Here is a 25847-nt window from a genome sequence, read left to right as displayed (position 1 = left end):
TTTGTCACTCTTGCTCACGGCCCACTGATATCGCGAGAGGTCGCGGCATAAAAGAGAGGGAGAGACAGGTAAGCAGCGTTGTTCCGCCGCGGCACACGAAGGCCCCCGGGTAAGAGGGAGAGGGCCCCGCGCGAGACCGACGCAGAGGAAGAGAGAGAGAGAAAGAGAGAGAGAGTGAGAGAGACACCTAAAGCAAGCGACGCAGCGACGGTGGAGGGAGGCCGGCGAAGCGGAGGTGAAGCGCGACCGGCCCTCTCTACTCCAGGGGCCCAGGCTAGTCCAGTCCGGGACAGCACGCCTCCTGCTGCACGCTCCACGAGGTAGAACGACAAACGGTAGACACGACGACGTTTAGGACCGGTACGACGTTACGCGCGCGCGGGCCCAGCTTCACGTACGCACATTGAGGGCCCCCGGCTTCTCTCGCCCTTCATCACGCATCGGCGAGCCGTCACGCATTTCGTTGACCGCGACGAAAATTCGGACTTTTACGCGGGGGAGTTTCGAGTACTCGCGCGAAAAGGTGTTCTCTTGGTCCTCCTCTTGGTATCTTCGGCACCGTCGCTTCGACGTGTGTCTTTTGTAACTCGGCGACTCGGGATCGGTGCGCGATTTTGCTCGGACGTCAGTCGGTCCGATCGCGTTATTCCGGTGTATTTTTCGACAATCGAACATGGATTTGTGTACAGGGGATGATATGGTTTCCCGATAGAATTGTTTAAAGTCCCAAAGCGGAAAACTTCTTGTCTGGACGTATGAAATATTCGAATATTCGACGTAGATCGCAGGATTCTGTGTTCGAGATATCCCGATCAAAGAGAGTCCGCGACGACTGCGAGTGACGTTTCCTTCGTTTGGCTGTATCGTTAGTAAGATCTTCACACATTCCCGCGTATTTCCGACTCGCGACCGATCGCGACTGAACGATCGTCACCTCGTCAAATGTCATAACCGATATTGGAACTCGCGACTCGGTCTCTCTCACCAAGACGACGACACATCGCCGTCCCCACTCACGGCGACCACGCGTTCAGCCACGCGATCAGTGGGACCAGCGATCCGGAAGGTTTCGCACGGCAACGGTGACCAACGAGCCGCGCATTCTTAATGGACACCTGATCCACGGTGATTGACCACGTCGCCCAAGCTACAACGTCATCAGGGAGACGATTATCTCGTCAGAATCCTGAAGCCTTCATCCCAGGACTTTGACGAGATATTTTCGTACTTTCCCGAGGAAACCGATTGCGAGGTGAATCGACTCGGAATCGAAAAGGCCTTTGGCTGATGTTGTGACGATTTACACTTGTGTGGGACCTGTGCGGGTATGAGAGACCGTTGTAAACAGTGCGACGGGTCGTCCGAACGGTGAAGTGAGCTGCCGCGGGGTGTTTAGTGAGCGCGATTTCGAGAGACTTTAACGCCCGACGAGGACATAACCGAGGGATATAACTAGACGGCAAGGACGACCGCGACGACGACGACGACGACGACAAAGCTATTCGTATTCAGGTAAGTCCGATAAATCGGACTAAGCGACTCCTCCCATTGATGTTACGATGGAGAGCCATCATTATCGTTAACCGTTGATGATTTATCGCGCAACGGCGGATTGTGAAACTGTCGCGAGGTTCAGATCTCGTGCGAGATCGATCTGTCTTGTCGTTATCCATAATATTTATCTAGGGACGAATTATCCCGCACGCGCGAGCTATATTGAATATTTATGGATTTATAAAAGAGATTGATTCTCTATTGTGACGGAAGAATTGCTGTTGTTTTCAGTGATTGATATATATATATATATATATAAAATCAAGATTAAAGAATTTCAGTAAAAAAACAATTACAATGTCATATTAATTTATTATTATCAAATTATTATTTTTATGTTAGATATCGAGGTGCTTCTAAATCACATCTTACATCATGTAAGGCTAATAAATCTTTCCCTAGACATCTTCTAAACAGTTTTCAATCGATGCAAACTAATTTATCTTTCGGGATGTTCTAACGGGTTGACTCGTTATAAATCGCGTAAATCATACGCGCATTCCGCCTTCGAAAATCTTGAATGGGGCTGCACTCTACGGTCACCGGCACGCAAATCACGCATACATAAAAACACATACATGAAAACATGCGCGCGCGCGTGATCCGCGGACCGACACACGCAGCGGGTTACACTCTGTGTTTACATTCGCCAATTACAGATAGTCGTTCGTACGCAATAATGATAGATCTACCGGCGTGGCTAATGACTGGCGAGTTGCCCAGCGCAAAAAGTGACGGGCATGATTTTCGAACGGAGAGGAATACGATCCGCGAAGCCGTCGGCTCGATTGTGTGAAGGTGCCGAGAGAGAGAGAGAGAGAGAGAGAACAAAAATATAGAAATGAGATTGAGAGAATTAAAATAGCTATATATAGGCGCGTTATAAATTACCGCGCCAAGAGTTTCCGGCTGTGTTTCTTGTTTTAGTAGCCGTTAGATGTGATATCCCTGTGATATCACTGCGAATGTGAAATGGAGAAAAAGATTCGTCTAGAATCGATAGATGATTAGAAACGATATTTTTACAGAGCTTTGACAACATTCTCAAATATTTCATTTGACGTTTCGAGAGAAATGGCCGGTGTGATCTTTCCAGATACATATGCAGCGAGTGTCAGGAAATGAGGCAAATGATAGATCGCGCGCGCCTTCCGATATTCCCCGTCGGCGGCGAACCTCGCATTCCGGTCGCGCTTGCTCTTCTTTCTAGGATTCTATTCGTGCGATTCAACACGCAACGAACTGCTGCACGTACACACGTAGGTCTAATATAATCGCAGGTAAATTAGAGATCGTCGCACCGCGATTATTCAGTCAGACATTTACAAAGAATGCGTTACCGCCGGCATTACGAGCGTTATTCAAACAAAATTAGCTCTATTAATTTCAAGACGATCGGATTCTCGTTCTTGGCCGACTCCAGTCCGAGATCTCCTCGTTCGTTACTTGTTATCGCCGCCGAAGTTATCGCTTTCGTCGAACTAGATTATATTACGTCGATAAAATACAAAGGATCGCGCGCGTGCTACTTCCTACTTGGTGTAATCCGCCGATTAATCGGCCGGCTCATAAATTGACCCGTCAAGATCCATCGATAAAGCGACACGCGAGTCTGGCGCTGCTCCGATATTTCGGCAATGCGATCGGATCGTTCGTATATGACAAGATTGGGGTTCGCTGTCGTCCGTATCTGATGCGCGCTGACAGTTTTATTCGCTTATTACGTACTCAATAATTGGATGGACTACGTAAATAAACGCGTATATAAAGTCGAAAAATTTTCATCTACCGACAACAACGTGTGCTTCGTGCTCGAGAAGCTCGTCGACAAACGATATCTTTGCATCAAACGGATAAGATCGAATCCAGCGTGCATTCGGGTCCGATGCAAACTGGCCCCTTTTCTCGGTTCATTATTATTATTATTATTTAAAAAAAAAAAAAAAAAAAAAAAAAAAAAAAAAAAACCGTTTCTAATCGCGCGCGCGTCCACTCACACAAGCGGCATCTGCCCCGGCGTTTTCACCCTTACGTCTTCCACCCTGTACGTTCACCCCAAGACAACTGCTCCTTCTTAGGGGCAGTTGCGGCGTCAGGTGGTACTCGTTAAAGTCGGCCGAAAGTCGTTGGCAAGTCGAGGGAACACGGGTTGACAGTTGATAGTAGTGACGACGACCTCGTGCTGCCTTAATAACAGGCGAGACCGTCATTAGAGCCGATAATGGCGCGTCATCTGTCAACAGCGACGATACATGTATTGCGATAGCGGTGCGAAGAATGCTCCCGAGAGATTAATCTGTTACACCTTAAGGGCTTGTCTATTTCCTCCGATTCTCCTCCGACTATGCTCCGAAACGAACGATAATCCGACGAATAACGAATCTCTCGCGTCGATCGCGCGCATTCGTCAAGATTTCGATCTCTATTTGAGATCATCCGACGCGCATCTTACTCGACAGTCTTTTGTCCGAGAATGTCATTGTTGTAAATCTGTTCGCACGTTGATCGCGCAGCGATAACATCCGTCAGCGCTTACTCGACGGAATCTCAAGCCAATCGTATTCGAGGGAAGAGAGGAGGAGAAGAGGACGATGACGGTTTTGTCGCGCGGTCGTCATTATCCCAGCTGGACATCCGCATAATTTCCTACCGTCATTCCGCGTCTAAGCGTCTACAACACATTCCCTCTATGAGGGGAAGGGAAGGTGCGGATCCACAAGTGCGAGTGGCTCGATCGAGAATTTCAATAGCTCCTCAACGTCGCTCCGATGCGTTCGAGACATCGCGATAGAATTGCGACGTAAGCGATTGTCACCATTAGCGCCAAACAAAACGTCGAGTAGCAATCGTTAACGCAATGCGAAAGTTGTTATCTAATCACTCTGACTCTGTTGTAATAAGAAAAAATTCAATATTTATAATTAAATCGCGGGAAAAATTTGATTTTACGCAGCAGTTACGAAACAGCTTTATCTTCTTGATGCTTGTAATTCTGGAGAGTACTTTGATATTCTTGAAGGTTGACTCGAGATATTGTGCGTGTGTCTGGACATGTTGCATTCAGGGCACGAATCCGTCGCGACTTTCTCAGATGGCTTTCTCGCGATACTCATCCACGACGGATGCAGCAAAGTTTTCTATTTTTCGACGCGAATTCCCGCGCGGGAATCTCGATCGGAAATCGCGCGTCGGGATTCTCCGATGACATTGCGAATCTGATTGAGATAACGTTCGTCTTCGCGAGGGGAAATCACGCGATTTTAGTCGGAGTAAGACTATATGCATATCCGCCTTGCTGTGTGCAATTTCAACTTTTAACATTGTTACTCGGTCGATTTACACGCGTAGCTCGTTCTCTAATATTTTTTCTCTAAATTCTCTTCCAACGTTACAGTTAAACAGAACGTTTAAAATCCCTCGCTCAGATAGAAATTTAACGGCTTTTTTTAACGGCTCGCTTAGCATTAGTTTATTTTTAATTTTTGCTAAAGCTCTCGGTTAATTAAATAGAATCAAGAAATCGATTAAATATTCTAAATCCTTTATAGAGATAGAATTTAAGATAATTAGATTTTAAGATAATAAAAACAGATACTAACAATATTTTCATCTTACGATTAAATATAGTACTTCGTAGGCTCTATATCCAGTGTACGATAGAAATTTAAATGCGAGAAGTGCAAAGTACTAATAAAAATTAATATACTTTCATTTTTTACTCTCTATTGAGAGAATTCAATATAGATATATCTAGTCGCGAGCAATAATAGAAATTATTAACTTTTATTTTTTACTCTATCGAGAGAATTCAATAGTTGATATAAAAATTTATTGGATTTCTTATCCGATTTCATAAAAGTATTTTGATTTCATTAATTCAACCTGCTAAAAAAAAAAGATGGAAATTTCCATTTCTATTTCTAGATTCTAGATCGAAAATCTGTATTTGGAATAAATATGGTATTTTTAATTAGTATCATGATATGACAAATCTGTTTAAGAAGTTTAGGCATTCTAATCAAAATTTATACTGTATCTGGGAAAATCTTGGGAAATTTCTATATAGATTACAATGTTGCAAAATGGACGGCCATTGCCGCAATCGCGTTCGTGGCCTAGTAACATTCCCTATCTATGTAACGATCTTATGTGCGCGGTATTAGCGCGGCTTTTTTTTTGTTTTTTTTTGTTTTGGTTTATATTTATATTTTCTTACACGCGCGTTTGTGTAAGTATTTCGCGCGATCGACGCGAAGACTCTAGCTTGCTATTATCTATTTACGCCATTATGTCTTCTATGTAGTGCGGAATGTGGTTTGGATATAATGATCTCGGTTCAAAAACCCGATCCGTCCAAATGCAATCTGTTTGCCGATCCTTACCGCACATCCAGATAAGCCTAATAATATCGCGATGTAGCGTTATCGTGTTCCATTTTATATCACGTTCACGCAAAATTGTTCACTCGCGTGTATACGTAAAATGATCCAATGATATTTGCACAATCTCGCGTTAACACATCTCGATTATAATATTATATAAAATCTGCGAGCACAATACTCGCGAAAATTAATTAACTCAAAATGTACGAACGATTTATAGATTTGCAACGGCCTGTTAATATATTATTTGAGCACACAAACACAAAGTGCTGAATAATATTTCGTCTAAATTATTATTTTCACATTATTTTACATATTATAGATTCCGATGTAGGTAGGTAGCTTCCTCTCCTAATCAATCGGTTGTAATCGTTAGAATCACGTGTAATTTACGAGCAACGGATATGACACGATACCGATCGCGGATGGATCGATTGCGTCTGCTGCCCGATAGGCATCTAATTCATCGAGACCCGTTACGGAACCCGGACTGTCATCGGCGAAAGACCGGCGACGAGATCTGCAGTTGAGCAATCGAGATATCCAGCAGGATCTGAATGATGATCTACTCGATCGCACGATTCGCCTCGCCTCGCCTCGCCTCGTTCTTGCTTCTCTCGCATTGTTCATCAACAAGAGATCGTCGGGTGGTTAATTGTGGAACGACCCTCGTCGGGCGGCTGTACAGTTAACTGGACGGCTGCTCCGCGTGCGTACTCGCCGCATGCGGCGCGCAGCACGAAGTCGCGTCTGCCGCAACTGTTCCGCGCGGGGGACAACTGCCGTGGTACAGGTAGCTCTCTCGGATCTATTTATAGTGCGCGGAGTCGGCCGGAGCTCTCTATACACGCTCGGTGTTCGGTGAGCTCTCGGAGAGCGCGTTTGCAAATACCGTGCGTGCGTGCGTGCGTGCGTGCGTGCGCGCGCCACACCTATCTACGCGCGTATACTCACGAGCGAGCCTCCACCCGCGCTAATCTAGAATTGAGAGTAGCATCGCGCTCGGAAACGCTCCGCGAATGTGTTGACTCCTTTTTCACTGGACCGGCAATAATCCGTATATTTAATCTTCTTTCCACAACAGCCTGCCGTGATATAATTATTAGATACGTAGAAAAAAAAAATTTCTGGAATTTAATTGAAATTTAGAGATCGATTTTTTAAAAGAATCATGAATTTCGTTTGGGAAATCTAATAAAGATTCGGATAAAAAATCATTTTCTTTAATGTTTTTTCAATATTCTTTTCCGTTTCCCATTCAATATTACAATTAAGCAGAAGATTTAAAACACTATAGAGATAGAAGATTACGACGGTCCAATTAATCAACGTATAATTTTGTCAAAGATTTTGATTAATCAAATATATTGCGAAGAAATTATATAAATATTCTATCTTTTCTACGAAGGTAGAATAGGATTTTAAAATATTAACAAATACTAACATTTTTTATCTCACGATTAATTATCGCGCTACAGGCTTTTCATTCAGTTTGTGGCGGAAGTTTAAATGCGCGAAAATTGATACATTGCATAATAATAAACAAAGAAAATAACATGCTTTTATTTTTTTATTCTATTAACAGAAGAGTTAATATAAACATAGGATTTTCGGATTTCTATGAAAAAATACTCTGTTATTTAACCTAATTTTTGCATCTGTTTCTGTTTTGATTCTAAATCTAATTCACATTATATTCAATTAGAATAAAAATAAAATTTTTTAGTATCGTGGTATGATATACTTATGTAGGATAAACTTGAACATTCTAATCGGAGAATCTGAATCTGAAAATGTCAAATATCTATTGCGGGTAAAAGATCCAAATATTGCGTTATTCTATTTTATATTTCGTGTCCATGTGGATGGAATTCATTCACGTCACGACAGTCGGCATTTTGAAGTCGCGTAAACGATTGATAGATGTTCCTTACATTTTTCGATCATGCGTGTGATGTTCGTAAGTCTTTTTACCTTCGTTAAAGTCACGAAATGCGCGCGGTTCATAAATCTCTATTGCGCCCTAGTTCGCGAGCCCTGATCGCGCACAATCTCCTTTTTACGCACGAGAACTCGTTTTATCATGAGAAAAAGAAACAGTCGGCAACACCGGCCGACCGGCCACCTGTGCGGTATGCAAATGCGTAACGACTAATTTCTAATTCACTACCGAACGTAAACGGTTCGGCCAGATGACGGCAATACTGTTCGCGCAGCGGGCGAGTCGAATCGAGACTGGCATGCCGACATTTCCTGGATTTTCGTCCTAATCAAAAGATAACGACCATTTTCATAAAATATGCAGCAATCGGTCATTAAAAACCATGAATATTTATAAAAAATTAAAAAGAAAAAAAAATGATCTACACGGTTCGATGCCGCGGAATCTTAAAAGCAGTTAATTATCGAAAAATATATCAAATAATGATAATCTGATAAGTAACCTACTATTAAATATACTAAGTGAAATTGTGAAACGTATTTAATATCTTTATCGCGAATTGTATATGTGAGATATAAAGTGGCGCGTGTTTAAAAGAGATAATTATGTCTTTCACATCGCGTGACTTTATATCTGAATATCGCGGCTTTTGTTATTGTTTTTCAGCGATCCATAATTATGCACAGGCTTTCTTCTATGTTTACCAATCACCTGGTGGAGTCCCGGTAATCGTATAGCAACCGCATATACGTATAATCATTTATCACGCGGTAGGAAAGCAGTCGTTTGACTTTTAGCGAGAGACGTTTCTGCTCTTTTGTTATTTTTATACGGCGCGCTTGTTAACAACCGTTAACAGGAGACAATTACACTATCGATACCTTTGTAACGCATGCCTGTTGATAGCCTCCGTTTTCACTTTGGATTGTAATCGGGATACAGTCGGAGAATTCATTCGTCGCGTTATATTTTAGGGATTTGCGATTGAACCGCTTATACTTCTCCGCGGTTAATCTTAAATCAACAAAATGTGCGAGCGACTTGATCTAGAAAAGGAGAGAAAAGAGAGATAGAGAGAGAGAGAGCGCGCAGATTATTAAATATTTATGAACGTAGCCATTTAATCAAATGCCAGTCACACTCGTTTTGAAATGTAACATTAATAAGGTATATGAGAAATTATAATTTATAATGATCAGAAATCTAGTAATCCCTTTCTCTCTCCTTTCGTTTTTTCTTATTATGTGTCAAGATGATGATATCAAGATATGATTCAAGTTGCTTTCATTACGCATGTTAATGACGCTTTTCCGAATTTCTTCTGAGATGTATTTGTTCGCGAGTCTATAACTTAAAGCGCACGTGTTGATAATACTTGATTGACATTGATTGCTCGAGCAGTCTCGCTTTTTTCGATATGTAAACCTATTCTCGCGCATCTCCTTCTACGAGTCGGATGTAATAATCTGTATCAATTAGGAAAAATCTGCGTACGAGTGCACTTTTTTACTATATATATTTAATCTGTACATGGACTTATGCAATATATTTTATTGCTAATTTATTACTTCAATCTCTTGCTTCTTTTAATTTAATCGAAAATTAAAAATGAGAAGAAGTCCGGACTTCTCCTGTTAAACAAGATTTATATGTAATATATGTGATCAACACTCTAAACTCTTTTAAAAAATTTTATAAATTATTTTTATAAATAAATAATTTTATAAATTGTTTACATTTTTTTATATTTTAAAAATTACTGCTTAAAAGAAATAATTTTTTTTTTCCAAATATTTTTATTATTAAATTTTTTAAGAACTTTTTTGCTATAATAGCTTGTTTTTTCCTCCAAACTTTGGAATATCTTATATATCTTTCAGAAAATCTGGATCATTGCAAGTTCAAATTATTAACTATTGATATAATTATTAAGATTATTCAAGATTAAGATAAAGAATAATATTCAACACTCACCGATACGATATGCAACGGTAGAGTTATAGAAATAGTTATATAACGCGTTAATCTATAAAATACAAATATATCTAAATTGTATACAAAACAATATCAAGTAGTTAATATTTTGAAAAATAATTATTCCGCATTATTAAATTATTATTTTTATTTCTTTAAATAAACACTTAATAAAAGAAATTATACAATTTCGAAAAAATTTCTTTTGTGCGTAAGTTTTTGTATAAATTATGAAAGAGAAATTTAACTTTTATAAAAATAATTTATAGAATTATTTATTATAGAATTTTTAATAATTTTTAAACAATGTTGAAATACAATATATATAAAATCATTATTTTTTTTCCGAATGATTTATATTATTTACATAAAGTATCTCAACAATAGTTAAGATCTACAATATTTTATACGCAATGAGATATAAAGAGTGATTCACCGCGAAATGAATATTTAATTGTAAACAAATAATAAATTATAAATTATTCACCTCATTTATTCCGCCATTGCCTGATGCCTTCTCAGGTCTTCTTTTTTTCTATTGTTTATTCTTCATTGTTTCTTCATGACACTCGCGAAAACATTGTTAATTACGATCACGCGTGTACTAATCACGGGCATACAACGATTGCGCGACAGTTTTTACGTTCCGACGTTAATCGCGATGCGCACTTTATCTTACATTGCGACGGGGGAACGCGAAAATCACAGTTGTTACGGTTCAGTCGGCATTGGAAAATCTAGTATATCAAATTCATACAATGCTATTTCTACTGTCAGCGAATGTACGCACGTATTTTATCACAATTTTATTCTTTATAATTACATGACACGATGAAATATTTCGGGAATTATAATATAATACGGTTAATGTTGTTGTCATTTTCATCACGAGATTCGAGCATAAAGATAGCAGCATTCCACGTGTCAACGTATTATTCTGTGAGATATAATCACGACGAATTCTAAGTCGCGTAATATCGAAAATTATACACGTCGCAAGTATTTTCGTCACCGTATATTGCGCGCTATTATTTACATGTGGTAAAGTCTTGTTGTCATTCTCGTAACAAAAGTATATTTACATATGATAGTCTTGTTGTCATTCTCGTGAGGAGAGTCGAGCGAGAAGGTAGTGGCGTTTCATGCGTCCGTCGTATTATTTCTCGAAACGTATTTTTATATTATGATGAGATAGTAAAGTTGGTTATGGTTAAAATGTTTACGTATATTTATCAACAATGGAGATAACATTGTATGAATTTGGTCGCGCGATCTCTCAATGTCTGGCAAACCGTAGTATCGACTAGATATCTAATCTAATCTAACCGTGATTTTCGCGCTTTCCCGTCACAATGTAAAATAAAATATACATCATATGCGATTAAAGTCGGAATGTAAAGTGTCGCATGATAGTAATTAATGTTTTCGCGAGTGTCATGTGCTGTGAAGAAGCAGCAAAAGATAAACAAGAAAAGAGGAAGAGATTCGGCATCTGGCAACATCCGAGCAATTATGAGGTGAGCAATTTATAATTTTGTTAATTTATTATTTGTACAATTAATTGCTTATCTTCGCACAGTAGCAATTCTCTTTACATTATGTATATATATATATACTATCAATATATATATATATATAAAGTATTTTAAGTGCGTTATTTTAAAATATATACCTAAAATATTTAAAAAATATTTATAAAATGAATTCTTTATAGATTTATATAAAATATTATAATATTATTTGAGATATAAATCTTTAGATTATTTATCTATGAGAATTATATAATTATGTATCATAATTTATATATGTATAAAACAATTTTTTTCTGAAATTTTCTTTATTACATATTTGTTTAAAGAGTCGAATACGAACTTAATTATACGGAATAATTATTTTTCGAAAAATTAAATACTCCGAATATTCTTTGCTTTGTATAATTTGGATATATTTTCCAATTTTGCAGATCAACGTTGTGCGCTTTACAGTTTCATCGTTGCGCATCGTACCGGTGAGTCTTAAAATATTATTTATATTATTTATTAGTCTTTTAAAAAAATCTCGACATGATATATCACAGATATCAATACGTAAAATTTTGAATTTGTAATGTAGCGCAGTTGAATTTTCTGAAAGATATGTTCTTAGGGTGTTCCAACATTTGCGAAACGCGAAATATGTAGCAAGTTTCTCGAAAAATTTAGTAATAATGATATTTGAAATTCTTTTATTTAAAAAATTTTTAAAATTATTTTTCATATCTTGAGATATAAGAGCTTAAATTTTTGGCTACATTTCGACAATCGCCTATCCGTGATTAAGTCGATTGCGTCTCATTTGCGGAATAATTATTGCCGTGCTTAATAAATAAATAATTATTGCGTCATTTTTTAAATTATTAGGAACGACGATACTTTTCGTGTCGTGTTGCATATAAGCTCTTAATGCGCTTGCCACTATTTCTCGTCCTTTGTGTAACCAAATCGTGATTTACGATCCGTAAATCTGTCAGAAGCATCTCAGGCTGGTCGTCCAGTTTCTCAATAACCAATCTTGCGCTCCCGTTTGGTACAAGAAGGAAACTTTACGATCCTTTGCGCGGTACTTCGCGTACGGAATGTTTAATCTTAGATTTCTCGCGTTTAAAGATCCTAGGGAGAGGAAGTCTTCGAAATAGCTACATTTTCTTATATGCATAACTCTCCTCGCACGACAAATCCCTCAGCAATAAAACTGAGATGATCGAACATAATTAGGATTTTCCGCGAAACCTCTATCGCGTTGTCGGCGTCGTCGCAGAAATAAAGGAGAGCTTAATCGCGTCGTAATATTCTTAAGGATTTAATCAGATATGCCTCATATCAGATATCCTCATTTTCCCCACTTGAATTCAGCGGATATTGTGCATACTTGAACTTTTTTGTGACAAAGGCCACAGATATAGAAGCAACAACACGCTCAAAATAGTGCAATATTCAATTAAGTTGGGATAAATGAGATTATAAATAATTCGTTGTTATTTAATAAGATCATGATCACGTATTAACTTAACAGACTCTTTCAATCAAACAAAGATATATTCGGTATATTATAAGAAGAGAGAGTTATTATAATCTTAGAAAGCAATCGTTTTAGATCTCGTTTGTATCTTTTTTAATGTTCCAGCGTGAAAAAAATTATCGCTCTTAATGAAGATAATTAATAAACATGTAAATGTGTGTGTGTGTGTGTACATTCGCAATCATAGCTTGTCAAAATTATATTTTCCTCGCTTTAAATTAATCAAGTAAACACGGTGCGATAAGAATGATACTCACCTACTTTTTATTAGATATATATATATAATTAAGAATACAAAATATTAAAACTCTAAAAAGGAGATTTAAGACGTAGCTCTTTTTCTTACTCCGCATGTTATTTTGCATATTACTCGAAGGAGCTGCGTATAATTAATGTCCTCCTTTGCCCCGCCTGTGCGTCGACTCGCGGCGCAGCAGCATGCGATGCATCATGCAGCGCAACGAGGAATGCTCGCACGTCAAATGTGATATATTCACGATGCTCCGATTTAAAACTATTTACGACGCCGACGTAACATACGCTCTCGGCGGTCCTTGTTGCGCACGAAACACCTCGTGGTTTTCGTGACGTGATACGGTTACCTCGCGGCTTATAAATGCAATAAGGTCAGTTAACTCGCGTGATTGAAAGAATCATCTCTACATTACACATCGAGAGAAAACAATGGAAAATATGTCTGGAAAATTTCTCATTCCGTTGCGATAGATCTTCTCGTAATAGACAGTATCGCGCATTTTAGTATCGCGATTCAAACGGTAGCCGGTACGTTACGCGATTAATTGTTCTCCGTTAGAACAATTGAGCAATTAACGGGGCGTAAAAATTAATCGACAAATGCAACGTAAAGAGAACACGAAGGAGATAATGGCTCTGTGTATGTAGCTCCGAAAGTTAACAGTGCGCGCGCCTGTTCCCGAGCTCGCACGAGCTTCGCGAATCCTCCTTTGGCAGGTACGAAAAGGACCGCGCGAACCGCGCCAGCTCGACGTCGCTCGCTATTGCATACCGAGAAAGTGTTACGGCGCCTTGTATGAGCGACCTTGGCACGACGTAGACGCACGTCGGGACGTCTCGCAAATTGCCGGAAATTTCCGTGGGAAACTATTCCATTCGGCGGCGCGCACATTATGCCTGCGATAGTGTGTTCGGCGTGTGCAATAGTACACACGTAATAAGCGAGAGACGGCGATCAACCGGCGAGTTGACGACGGCCGTGTATGTATCCTATACACAATCTCGCACTTAGCGAGGCTCTGTCAATCACGTTTTCGATCGCGGACAGCCGATTGTGTACACGATCGGAAACCGCTTTACATAGTTCAGTGGGTATAATACATGTAGAGAAAAATCTACGTATATATTATAAGTCTTTTTTTTTTACAAAGATAATTTGTTGACGGAAGGTAATATCGTGTGATGTGCAATTTCTCAAAATTTTGATGCGATGGAAAAAAGGCTACGAAAAATAATTACGTTATCTCTTTTTCGTGGATTGAAGAAAAGTTATTTTTTATTAAATTGTTTAATTATTATCGACAAATGGAATTTTTATTTGACAGAAAAAAAAAGACTTACGATAACTGTGTAGTACCCATACTCAAGTATAACAACTCAGAGAGGACATAATTATACGGCTGTGGCTTAGAAATAATTTAAATTCCGCCTCGTACGTCGTCAGATCTAAAGCACCGACTATATTTGTAGCTCGCGGCAGGTGTATAAGGGGACGTTTCCCCCCCAATGTGTTTTCGCCCACCCCCATCAAATAACCGGATATTTCCCGTGGCGGTACGTGTGCGTCACCATAGGAAACGAACGGTCGCGGATACGAATTAGCGTCGAATAATGGCAGGGCGTGCAACAAGTGCGACGTTCTGGGGTATCAGGTGCATGTACGCTGGAAATACGGGTTGTGCGTTAAAAGCGCGACCGTTGGTGAGAGAGATCGGCCTTCAGCACGTGACCGAGACTCCGCCAGATGGACCGTTTATAGGAATGACACCTCGTTTTTTTTTTTTTGTTTTTTTTTTTACTTTCGGGTAATCGTTTCGTAAGATACCTCGGTCAGGATCGCGTGCGCAAAATCGCGGAACTCTTGCGGCAACCAGTATCTATCTGTCAAAAGAATAAGTCTTCGGCAAAAGTCAACGTAACGATATAGTCGTTAATCCGCGAAAAAATTTTATCTCACAGGCATACACGAAAAAAAAGATCAAAGTATCATTTTGTTGATCTCGCGCTGATCATCGCTTTACTTCGTAGAGATATCATCTCTCGGAAACGCGTTTCTCGACACACGCGTTAATAAGCTGCGGCAATTAAGCCGTGCGTGGCCCGCAAATTACTCGGTGCACGCTCCAATTCGGCCGGCCGAATACGGCGAGACGGAGAGAGAACCGGAAGCATCAGAATGCAATAATGCAAAGACGGCGAAGCGACTCGCGGAACGGAGAACGGTTGGTTGTGTCGGCCGAATAAATTTCTCTCTCTCTCTTTCTTTCTTTTTTTTTTTTTTTTAAATATCGGCGATCCTCTTTAACGATTTAAATCACGGAGGAGTATCGTTCGAGAAATATCAGCGCTAAGAGGTAACGATGGCCGTTTCTATTACACGGTATCAGGTGGAAGGAATACAGTCTTCGTAAAGGCACGCGAATGAGGTCTACTCGCAATCAGTCGATCGGCCGAACCTTAGTCGATCGGATATCGCGAGTTGCGCGGCATGCAAGGGGGCGGGTTGAGATTTATCTAGCAAATAACCTCCTGTTGCTTGCGCGTTCATACATATACAATGTGTGGTAAAAGTTTCCAAACGACGATCATACGCACAAGAATGGCCGATCGATTACCTTCGTCAACGTATTGGAAACAGCGGCAACGATTCGCGAATAGGCACGTTCGATACGCATACATATATTGATCGTATGCATACCGAAGACAGTCGCTATTTAATCGTCGTCTTATTAATTTTCTAAGCAATTGTGTTATTCTATAGACTGTGAGTCAATAATGATGACATTCCAATTATCGAATATGATATATCAGATTCCGCTCGTCGAGAAAGTGACTTCGCGTTTGTTGGAAGTTATGAGCGCGACTTTGCCGCTATCGATCACGGGCGATTTATTTCATGTTCGTTACGCATTACCGTTAGCGATATAAATAATAAGGAGATACGGTCAAAACAATGAAAAACGACAGCGAGGAGTGACGGAAGAGACGTTTGTTGAAAGAATAAATAAATGATATAATCATTAATTTATGTATTAAATAAAATTGGTTATTATTTGAAAATCTATATTTTTTTCGTGACGATGATATATAGATACAGATAAATATACATATAATAGTATAAAATATTTATTTGAAATGCAACAATTAGAATTATTAACAAAAACAATAATTTTGAAAGAATTACCAGTCTTATTTCCCTCTCTTTTTCTCTTATTTAAAATAGTATTTGAAATTTTTTTTAATGTAATTTATGATTTTATCTCTTCGTATCACTTTTCGCATTATTTTGAACGATACACATATAAGAAAAATAATTAGAGAAAAATAGCAAAATAGATACGCATTTAGTTAAAAGATAATCATTGTTTATTTATATTAATTTACAAAAATAACTAATTAAAGCTAATTAAAATTAATTGATTTTTTTAAAGGAGAAAACTATGAACGAATTTAAAAGATTATAAATCATAAGAGAGAAAAGAAACTAAAAATAAGCACAAATTTACAAAAAGAGTTACAATAAGAAAAATAATAAATCATAAAAATAATTATCTTAATTGATTGTTTGAAGTTTCTAACGAAAAATAACATGAAATATTTATTTGTAGTTCATAAAATTAATTAAACTAAATAACGTAAATATAAATATAAAACTAAATTTAAAAATATAAATTAAGCTATATATACAGGGTGTCCGACATGTATATTAAATATCTATTTAATTCGATAGGAGAAAGTATGCTTACACAAAAATCTATATTTTTGGTTTTTTACTTCGAGTACTGTTTGTTAAATATCTATTTTTGAAAGGAAAGTGACAGTAAAAACGGGTTGAAAATGTAGTAATTAACATTGTCGATTGATTTTGTTCTTGCATCTCAAGTGTTCCGAGAATAAAAAAGCGCATTTTTAAATCGGAGAAACGTCCACGACTCCGAGGGGAGAACGATAATGAATACGCGTGTTACAAAAAATTCTCACGGGGTGCGTCACAAGACGGACTAATTGGGAGGTGTATGTCGCGATAGCACGCACAATTAAATAAAGCGTAATGCTCTTGGTACGTAGTCGGTATACAAATTCTCCAATGGTCTTCGCGTAGAATGACTCGTGAAAATCAAGCTCAGAAGAAGCCTATGTGATTCGATCTGCTTATGGACAGTTGCGCGCTTCGCTTTCGCTTCGAAGAGAGAAGACTGAGACGAAGCGAGTTAGATGAAGAAAGATTGAAAGTTATTCCCTTATTGCATTACGTTACATTAATTATGTTCCTTTGTCTACATGATGCAACCATTCGTTCGCTTAGATAAAAAATGATTAGCTCTCTGACGAGAAGGTGAATATTAATTTTTCCCGTAACGTTTAATGTTATTGTATGCAAGCCTTTGTCGTAGAGATTGCGCGATTCACAATATTTTCATCACACGAATGATAAAGGATGCCTTTGATCATTATCGGATTTAATGCACATGTTGTATATCTTCCGTGGATGTTCTTTGGTGCCGTTAACGAGATATACATACAGTTGAACGTAAGATTAACACTTGTGACAGGCACTATCGTTCCAAATGGACGGTTGTAGTCACGCGCTGGCTTGATGCTGTTTAACAATAAAAAAAAAAAAAAAAATGTTTAATAAATTGTTTGCAAACCCGTGAATGTCTGCCGATACCGCATCCAGATCGAATCTCTTGGCGATTCACATAAAGCACCATTCCCTTTAACGCCATTATTTTTTTCTTCGCGCGAGTCTAATCCTAAATCCGGTGTCTTGAAGATGAAGCGGCAAATAAAAAATCAAAAATTTGTGTAAACGTTTCATAATATCAGATACTTACGGAAAAATGCAAATGACATAAGCCCGAGATTCGAAGCGAGATCGCATTAACTCGAATCTTCTCGCGATGCCAATTAGGAAGGAAAGTACCGAATGTCCGGTAGTAATTCATGGATATTACCGCGGCACAAACATGCGCATACGTGGTGCATACGAGTTCTTTGTATATCCCTAACACGGTATGTATATCGCCCACGGGTATCTTATAAACCCTCGCTTCGCGGCAGATTTTATGCGCGTTGCCATGCTGCCCGGCTTGCCGATCGTTCTTATCCTCACCGCGATCGCTCGATTGTTGTTATTTCGATGTGATAAAACAGCTCGTTGCGGGCGACGATTCATTGTACGCGATGACTGGGATTTTTCACGCGAGTTCTGATACGAACGCAGGTAGAGTTTTTCTCAAGAATCTTCTCGAAAAAGTCAATGAAATTATTTCAATAGGCTCGATATTTAGATTTACATTTTTTTTCTCTCAGTGAGTCGCATCGAACGAATCACTTTTGATGTCGGAAAGCGTTTAAATGCGTTTACCTCGATATATGTCTCGTAATTGCAGCGTTTCGAGTGACGTAAATTAGTTTTACGGGGAAATTCGATTGGCGTAAATTACAAGTGACAAAACAACTATAATCCCGTTTTGGTTATAAAATAAAATGCAATTATATAATTCGCACTGCTGTTACGCATGAGCTGTGTGTTTATTCCATATTTTCATACACTTGGCATTAAGTACGGCTGTTTGAGAGTTCTGTTTATCTATCAGCTGAGATCGGATACTCGGTATGAAATGTGTGATAAAATCGTAGTGACACTTTGCATTAATAAACGATGCGGCGGCAATGCAGGCCAATGTCGTTGCAACGGATTTCGCCGATATATCAAAATTGTAAGAATCTATAATATCCCGCGATTATATAGAACAACTCGTATAAGTTTCCTCTTTATCGTTTATCCGCGACCTTGGCGCGTTATCGTAATTTTATTCCGATTATCGCGACGACAACTCATGAGGAGAGACGTAAACGAGACTTAATTTTCCTTCAATCACGTCACACGAGCGGATACCGGCCGGAGTTTCGTCCGGCAAGAGAGAGAGAAAGAAAAAAAAAGGCTTTCGTTGGGAGCATCCGGCCCAATGCAGGGAACCCGTGAGAGTGAAATGGTAAAAAGTACACGCAGAACGGGAACGCGGAGGCGAATTTAATAGCGTTGAAGTTTTGGGACTCCGAGAAAGAGAAAGAGAGAAGGAGAGGAGGCTCGTTTGGTCGTTAAGCCTCGGGTAACAATGAACGCCTCGTGTCGGCCCGATAAAAACCTTGTCGACTTCCTGTATGTGCACGCCACCCGCCACTCTTCCCAAGGCTGTTGCCTCATTACGTGTCAGACAGACAGTGGTCGAGTCTGTGCGTAGAAGAACTTACTACACGCCGTGATATCTCTCTCGACTAATCAACCCGCCAAGGCTGTTGACGAAAGCGCGCGCGCGGTAGATCTAGAAGCGCTTGGCTTCAATCGCACGACCTTCGCGATAGGGATAAACGACACAGCTAGTGCGAAGGTTTGCGCGTAGATAAGAGCGAATGACGGAAAATTTATGTTGCCATACATCTCATTCTCTTACAAGAATTCATTTGCGTAAGCCTTTATACATAATTATATATAATTAAAAAAAATAAGAATACTTCAAGAAAAAAATAAAATTATATTCTTTGTAATTTTTTTTTTTTGTGCTCGATACGATTTCGCCTAAAAAATTTTCTATGACGTTATATTCCGGTAAAAAAAAAAAGCTTGATAGAAATCATTTTAGAAATTGTATTCGGCATAAAAAGTTATTGAGAAAAAATAATAATTCTTTTTTTGAGGTGAAAAAAAATGTATACTTCTTTTGTTTAATCGCGTTATATATTTTTATAAGAACGCTGTTCAAGATACAAGTATATAATGTACGAGTTGTGACTGATTACAACTTGCGGCTAACAAGTATACAGAGAGAATATTATTATCATATAAACTATATTCTCTCTATTTATTGTTTAACGTTACTACAAGTTTTATAGTTTGATGAAAGCGGGCACGAAATGTAAACTGGGAAGATTGTCGTCTTTTTGCCTGCATAACGTAGAGAGTCGCTTGAACCGCCGGCACCGTTAACACCGTTAACGTCATAATATATGTATATGGAAGTGAGATATACCGCGATCGTACGCGGAAAACCGCCTCGATCGGCGCGTCCAGGGTATTGTTTCGATACTCGGGGCGCCCCGCGCTCACCCGAGATCTCGACTATCGATCCGGCGATTCGCACGCGACCGGGGCCTCTTCTTCTTCCGGGTATCCGGTGGTGATGGACGTCGACCGCCCTCGGCGACAAATCTCGGTTGAGATCCCGCACGAACGTTCACGCGTATACCGTAGCCGGCACGTACGCGAATCGGTGGCGTGGTCGATCTTAGGAGCGTAACGTACGTGTGTTGCCGGACCGATCCGCGTGCATGCGCATCGTTGCACGTGTGCGGCGTGCCTCGTATGCGTGGGATGTGCGCGAATGCTCATTGCGTGTGCGGGATCGTCGGATGGGAGAGGAGTTGCAATGGATAGAAGCGCTTATTTCGCTTGCGACGTGGAGCTTCGGGCTGTTGGGCGTAATGTGGAATTGCAGTCGTAAGAGAGATATGAGGGAAGGTGGCGGCGGTGCGACGCTTGACGCAGAGTTGACCGAACCGATAAATAATAATCGATCGGACGGAATAGATCTCGGATCTGAGTCATCTCGAATCTCCGCCCGAGGGGCTTCTCGGGCCTTCTTGTCCCGCGCACACCTTTTCTATACGTCTTTCGCTCTCGTTGTAAAAAGAGCGGTTGCGTAGCGCAACACGCGTTTCGAAAAGGATCGCTACGAATACGAGTTATAAAATAGTGAAAGGACCCCGGCGAAAGCAATGAGATCGGCTCTTTTTTTTTTCTCCTTGTCGCGTGACGAATTCGCGCCACGCATGGATAATGCGCTGGAACTGCTACGTCGGTTGGCCACGACACTTTACCGATGCCGAAAGCTTCTGTTGGAAAGGCGAACATCCCGCCTCCTTTCTTGCGGTTCGTCGTCGCTTCTGTCGCAATTGGCGATTTTGCTAGCGCGCGATTACGATGGGAAAAGATGAATCTTTGGTTAAACGGCCGGTGCAAGCGATCCCCGCGTTCTCGCCTTCTCGCGGAACGACCGCTTTCTCGAAAATTCTCGTTGATGAGAGAGTACAACCGCGTTTAGCTTCCTTCGTCAAACATTCCGATGAAAGGTTTTTTTTTTTTTTAAACTTACCGGTGAAAATTTTTTGGACAAGACAAAGAAACAATAATGGAATGGAAAATTCGTCTTTTTATTTACGCGCGATAAAAAAGTTGTTGGAATTTTTCAATTTGGAGAATATGAGAAGAAATTGAATTTAGACAATAACATGGAATGATATCGGGCATATGATCGTAGAATGAGATTAGATTGCATCAGCGAAGATAACTTTGCTGTTCGGATCGAGTGCTTCCTATTCGCGGCCGATAAATCGGAATAACAGAAATGATGGACAAGCCGAGGCCCCGGCACCTCCTTCCTGGAGGCCCGGGCGATACGCGATCATAGGCTATACGTATTACGGCGAGCGAAGGCGAGCAAAGTCGGTCATCATCCACGAATCCAGTTACTCCGTGGCGCGTCGACCGGCAATCGATTCGTCTCCGTCGGGCATAACCGATCTGCTCGAGTATCGGGGCTTTCCTGTATTTAGGCGCGTCGGCGTTTCACCTGCGCGGGCACTTGTGCCTCGTGAACGGATGAGCGAGACCTTCTCTATACATATCTCGGTTAATATTCTGAACGTTTATGAATGAGACACTTCAGAAATATCTCTTTCTCTCTCACGATCTTGATCCGCAAATAATCACGACAACAGGTCGTTCCAGCTCTCGGCCGAGATACGCGCGACGCATCCTTCCTCTCCTCCCTTTCACGCCGTACTCGATTTTATTTTACCTCTCGTTTTCCTTCCTCGTGCTGTCGATAGAAGAATCAAGGATACAGGTGGATAGATCGATATTAGTTTCGTAGGCGATCGAGGGGGATCCAGTTCAGGGAGGAGAGAGGGGAGCGAGAAAGCCGATTATGACAGAGGTGGACGAGTAAGAAAAAGCGAACGACGAACGACTGCGGTGGACGACTTTCCCATGAAAGGGGGATGGAGGACGCGGGGGCAGGATGTGCCAGGACCAATCAATTGTACACGCCGGTCTCCTTCTTCTTTCTCTCGCTCCTCCTTCTCGCGCTCGTCGCTGTACATCTCTCTCTCTCTCTCTCTCTCTCTCTCTCTCTCTTTCTGTGATTTTTTTCTCTCTCTATCGGAACCGCTGTTTTCCTAGCGGCCGCTTTTCTGCTATCGATCGCCGCCTACACCGAGCCTGAACCGCGTCTTTCCCAGATTATTTCACGCTTGCGAATGTACATCGATCTTCGGCTTCTTCTCGTTCGACCTCTGGCGATACTGACGTCTCGCTAATGAACTTCTGTAACGAATGTGTATCCATGCTCGATGATACGCCAACCGTTTTAATCAAAGAGAACAATTGCTGAGAGTCGATTCGCGCGCAAGTTACAGTGTTGGACTATTGACTATTATAAGTAAGGGACCAGTCGTTTTTTTTACGATGAGTCAGTAAACTTATTTAACTTCTGGGAACTATCTTTCGATATCGATGCTTAAGTACTATAAATACTGTCAGCTTGAACGCTTTGTATTCCGCGCGCGGAGCTACTTTGTTACCTGCTTTCCCGGTCGAAGATCGTGAAAGTGTAAGAAACCGCGCGAGGACGACGACGACGGTTGGTTATTGATCGACGATCGGGAAAAATGCAAGGTGGCACGCGGCCTGGACCTTCACCCACTACAACGGGAACAACGGGAACAACGGGCAGCGCTCAGGGTGGACTGAGAATTGGAGAGGAAGTGGCAAGCTACAATAGATAGACTCGCTTCGTAAGATCGTGATCTTTTAGGCGCCACGCGAACCTAGCTCATGTTAAAGAAAAGACAAAGAGAGAGAGAGAGGGAGAGAGGGAGAGAGAGATGTTCTGGCAATGGAATGTGATTTGTATCGCGCACGTGTATGCTCGCGAAGTTGAGTGTGATCCCTCGACCTCCTAGATAGGTTGAAATAATCTCCACGCGCGAAGAAACGGGAACGATCATAGGAATTAATGAGATTTGTTTATATTTTTTTTCCTCGCGGCTTTCTTGAACAGTTTCATTCGCTTATTAATACCGTGGAAAGGTGCAGAAGTTTTTGCCAATGGAACTTGAATGCGTGCGGAGTCGTAAGAATTTCATATGCCTTTACCGTGCCTAGCTTAGTATACTGTCGCCCCGAGTCTTTCGAACGATAAGCCCGAATGGCAGGAAACGATTGCGCGAATCAAATGGATACATTTTATCCCCGAGCGGAATTTTATAACGCTCTCAATCTTGCTCGCGATGTTAACGCGAGTGCAAGTGGAAGCTGTAAATTGCATTAAAGATCGTACTTACGCGATATTTATGTACAAATGTCTCTTGATACGACGTCCGCGAAACTCTTGTTGTAATTTTCATTCGAGATTGTCTTCGGACGCGCCTTCCGAAGATTTGAAACGATGCTAATACTTTTATACGTACGTTTAATATCTTCCTCCGTATCCATCTTCGTAAAATATCGCGGCTTATTAGCTACTTTTAGCGGCTGTTACGCGTGTCAATTCCCGTGATATCATTCGCTTGAATTTACGCTCGTTGAGTCGCGCACTCGTGCACTCGGCATGCGGTCGCATTCCGATGCAGGTGCGCGTGCATTCATCCAGGACATCCGAGGACACGATTGCTCGACGATAGACATCGTCGAAGGAAGGAAGGAAGCGGGGTTGAAACTAGTCTCCTCCGAGGGAGGGATATATGGTATGTGCGCTTACAGTTAGGCTAGTGTATACAATTCAGTCGATTATATACCCGATCGCGAACTATTGCGGCATTGTCGCGAGGATCTAAAGAGAGAAAGAGAGAAACACGAAGTCGTACAATGAATTTATCGATTATACGACTTGGCTCTCGTACCAGTTTACCGTTAACGCGCGTGGAGGAGCTTTGATAAAAATCGTGCACGCTTCGACATATACATGACCGAGACGAAAGGCGCTTTCTTATGGACGAAGGAAGTTGTATTCTGGATCGAATGTCACTTGAACAACAATCAATAGAAACACAGACATAAATGTATAGAAAATTAATTTATATGGGATTTATTAGCGATAAATTACACAGAAATATTCACTTTTAAAACAATCTCTTCAACGATATTAAATGAGGAAATTATTATTAAATCTTTTTGATAAAATTTTGAAAAATATACAGAGCAAAAAAAATATGTAAGCTTGCATAATAAAAGAGAGCCTCAAATGATATCAAATATATATATATATATATATATATATATATATATATAACATACACAAAGAATTATTTCGAAATCATTATCACACGAAATATTACAGAAATATTAAATAAAATTAAATATATAAAGATAATTAAAGAAATAATAAATAGAGCAATAATGAAATTATAGTACTAATAGCATGCCCGCCCTATATTATTCCAAAAATAAAAAAAAGACAACAACAATGCGAGATCGGAGTGCGTTGACACAAGAGATGCACTTTCCGCGCACCGTGATCGAAATTACTCAGCACTGTGTGGAATTTCTCTCCGCGGCCTGGGTCGGCTTTTTTATATTCACGCACGATCGTCGCATCAGCTTGACCGCTCTCTGGCTCGAATCGACTATCTCGCGTGCGATGCGCCGCTGAATGAGATAAAGGACTAAAGAGAAGAAAATAATAAAACGGCGGTTATGCCGCGCTCATCTCTACGCCGCGTATTAATTCCAACTTCCCCTTTTGCCGCCTTCGCGTAATCGTGATCGCGGCTACCTCTTCAAGATCACCTACGTCTCTCCCAATTGCCTTTTCCCCTATCCCCCGTTCTATAGACAGTCTCGATCGAGAGTAAGCGAGGCGACCGTTAGAGCCGCCCATTACGCGGCTAGATGGCCGATTCGATAGACGATTGACTTTGTAATTATCAAATGGCGCTCACGATTAAGTCGACCAAGCTGACTGATGAATGTGCGTAACCGCACACATACACACACACACACGATACCGATCGACGCCTTTTTGCCTTTGTGCACGCGTGCGTTGCCATTAGCGCTTCTAATGATCGGGAATTACGCGGATCGATGATATCGTCCTGTTGCGAATCGGAGGAAAGTGAGCGCGATATTACCTCTTTCGACGGCGGTCTCGCCGGCAATCCATTTCTTACATTTACATTAACGAGACACGCTGGAAACGCATATTGTAATTTCAGTGATCTGATCTGATCCGAGACTTACGAAGCATAATGCGAACACGTCATGGAAATATATAGCAAGTACGCTTACATATTAAACTTTGATAATTGTATAATTTAACGGAAAAAAAATGGTTATTAAATTTTGTACTTTATAAATGTCAATCTGCAATAAATGTCAACGATATTTAGGTCTAAAAATAATAGAAATGTTCGGGGGGAAAGGCACGGCCACGCCACGCATACATGTGCTGTTGCGGTGAAAATATCGCGAAATAGAGATATTTCGAGACCAAAGAGAATCGATAAGATTCTCAGAAAGAGTGGATAATCGTGGCAACCGGTATTTATATAGAAAATGTAGATGTAATCGCGTCGAGGGTATCGGGACCCGGAGACGGACGGTAGGGGTGGATGGGTAA

At 40.5% G+C, this 25847-nt stretch overlaps 1 protein-coding gene across 9 annotated transcripts in view; it reads left to right on the top strand.

The window, feature by feature from the left end:
* Positions 1 to 25847, top strand: part of Sv (paired box protein shaven) — a 153285-nt gene that overhangs the window by 22148 nt on the left and 105290 nt on the right. For 7 of the 9 annotated variants that reach the window (XM_070315378.1, XM_070315393.1, XM_070315377.1 and 4 more), the window contains exon 3: positions 11816 to 11860. The gene's annotated coding sequence lies outside the window, so the exon portion shown is untranslated. Of the gene's footprint in view, positions 1 to 335; positions 1513 to 11815; positions 11861 to 25847 lie in introns of those variants that run through there. The other 2 variants (XM_070315359.1, XM_070315362.1) reach the window with 2 other exon arrangements.

This window comes from Polyergus mexicanus, unplaced genomic scaffold (assembly GCF_030449975.1).
Source record: "Polyergus mexicanus isolate NDT 795.1 unplaced genomic scaffold, iyPolMexi1.0 SCAF_2, whole genome shotgun sequence".
Taxonomy (NCBI): domain Eukaryota; kingdom Metazoa; phylum Arthropoda; class Insecta; order Hymenoptera; family Formicidae; genus Polyergus; species Polyergus mexicanus.
This window is presented reverse-complemented; position numbering and strand designations above follow the sequence as displayed.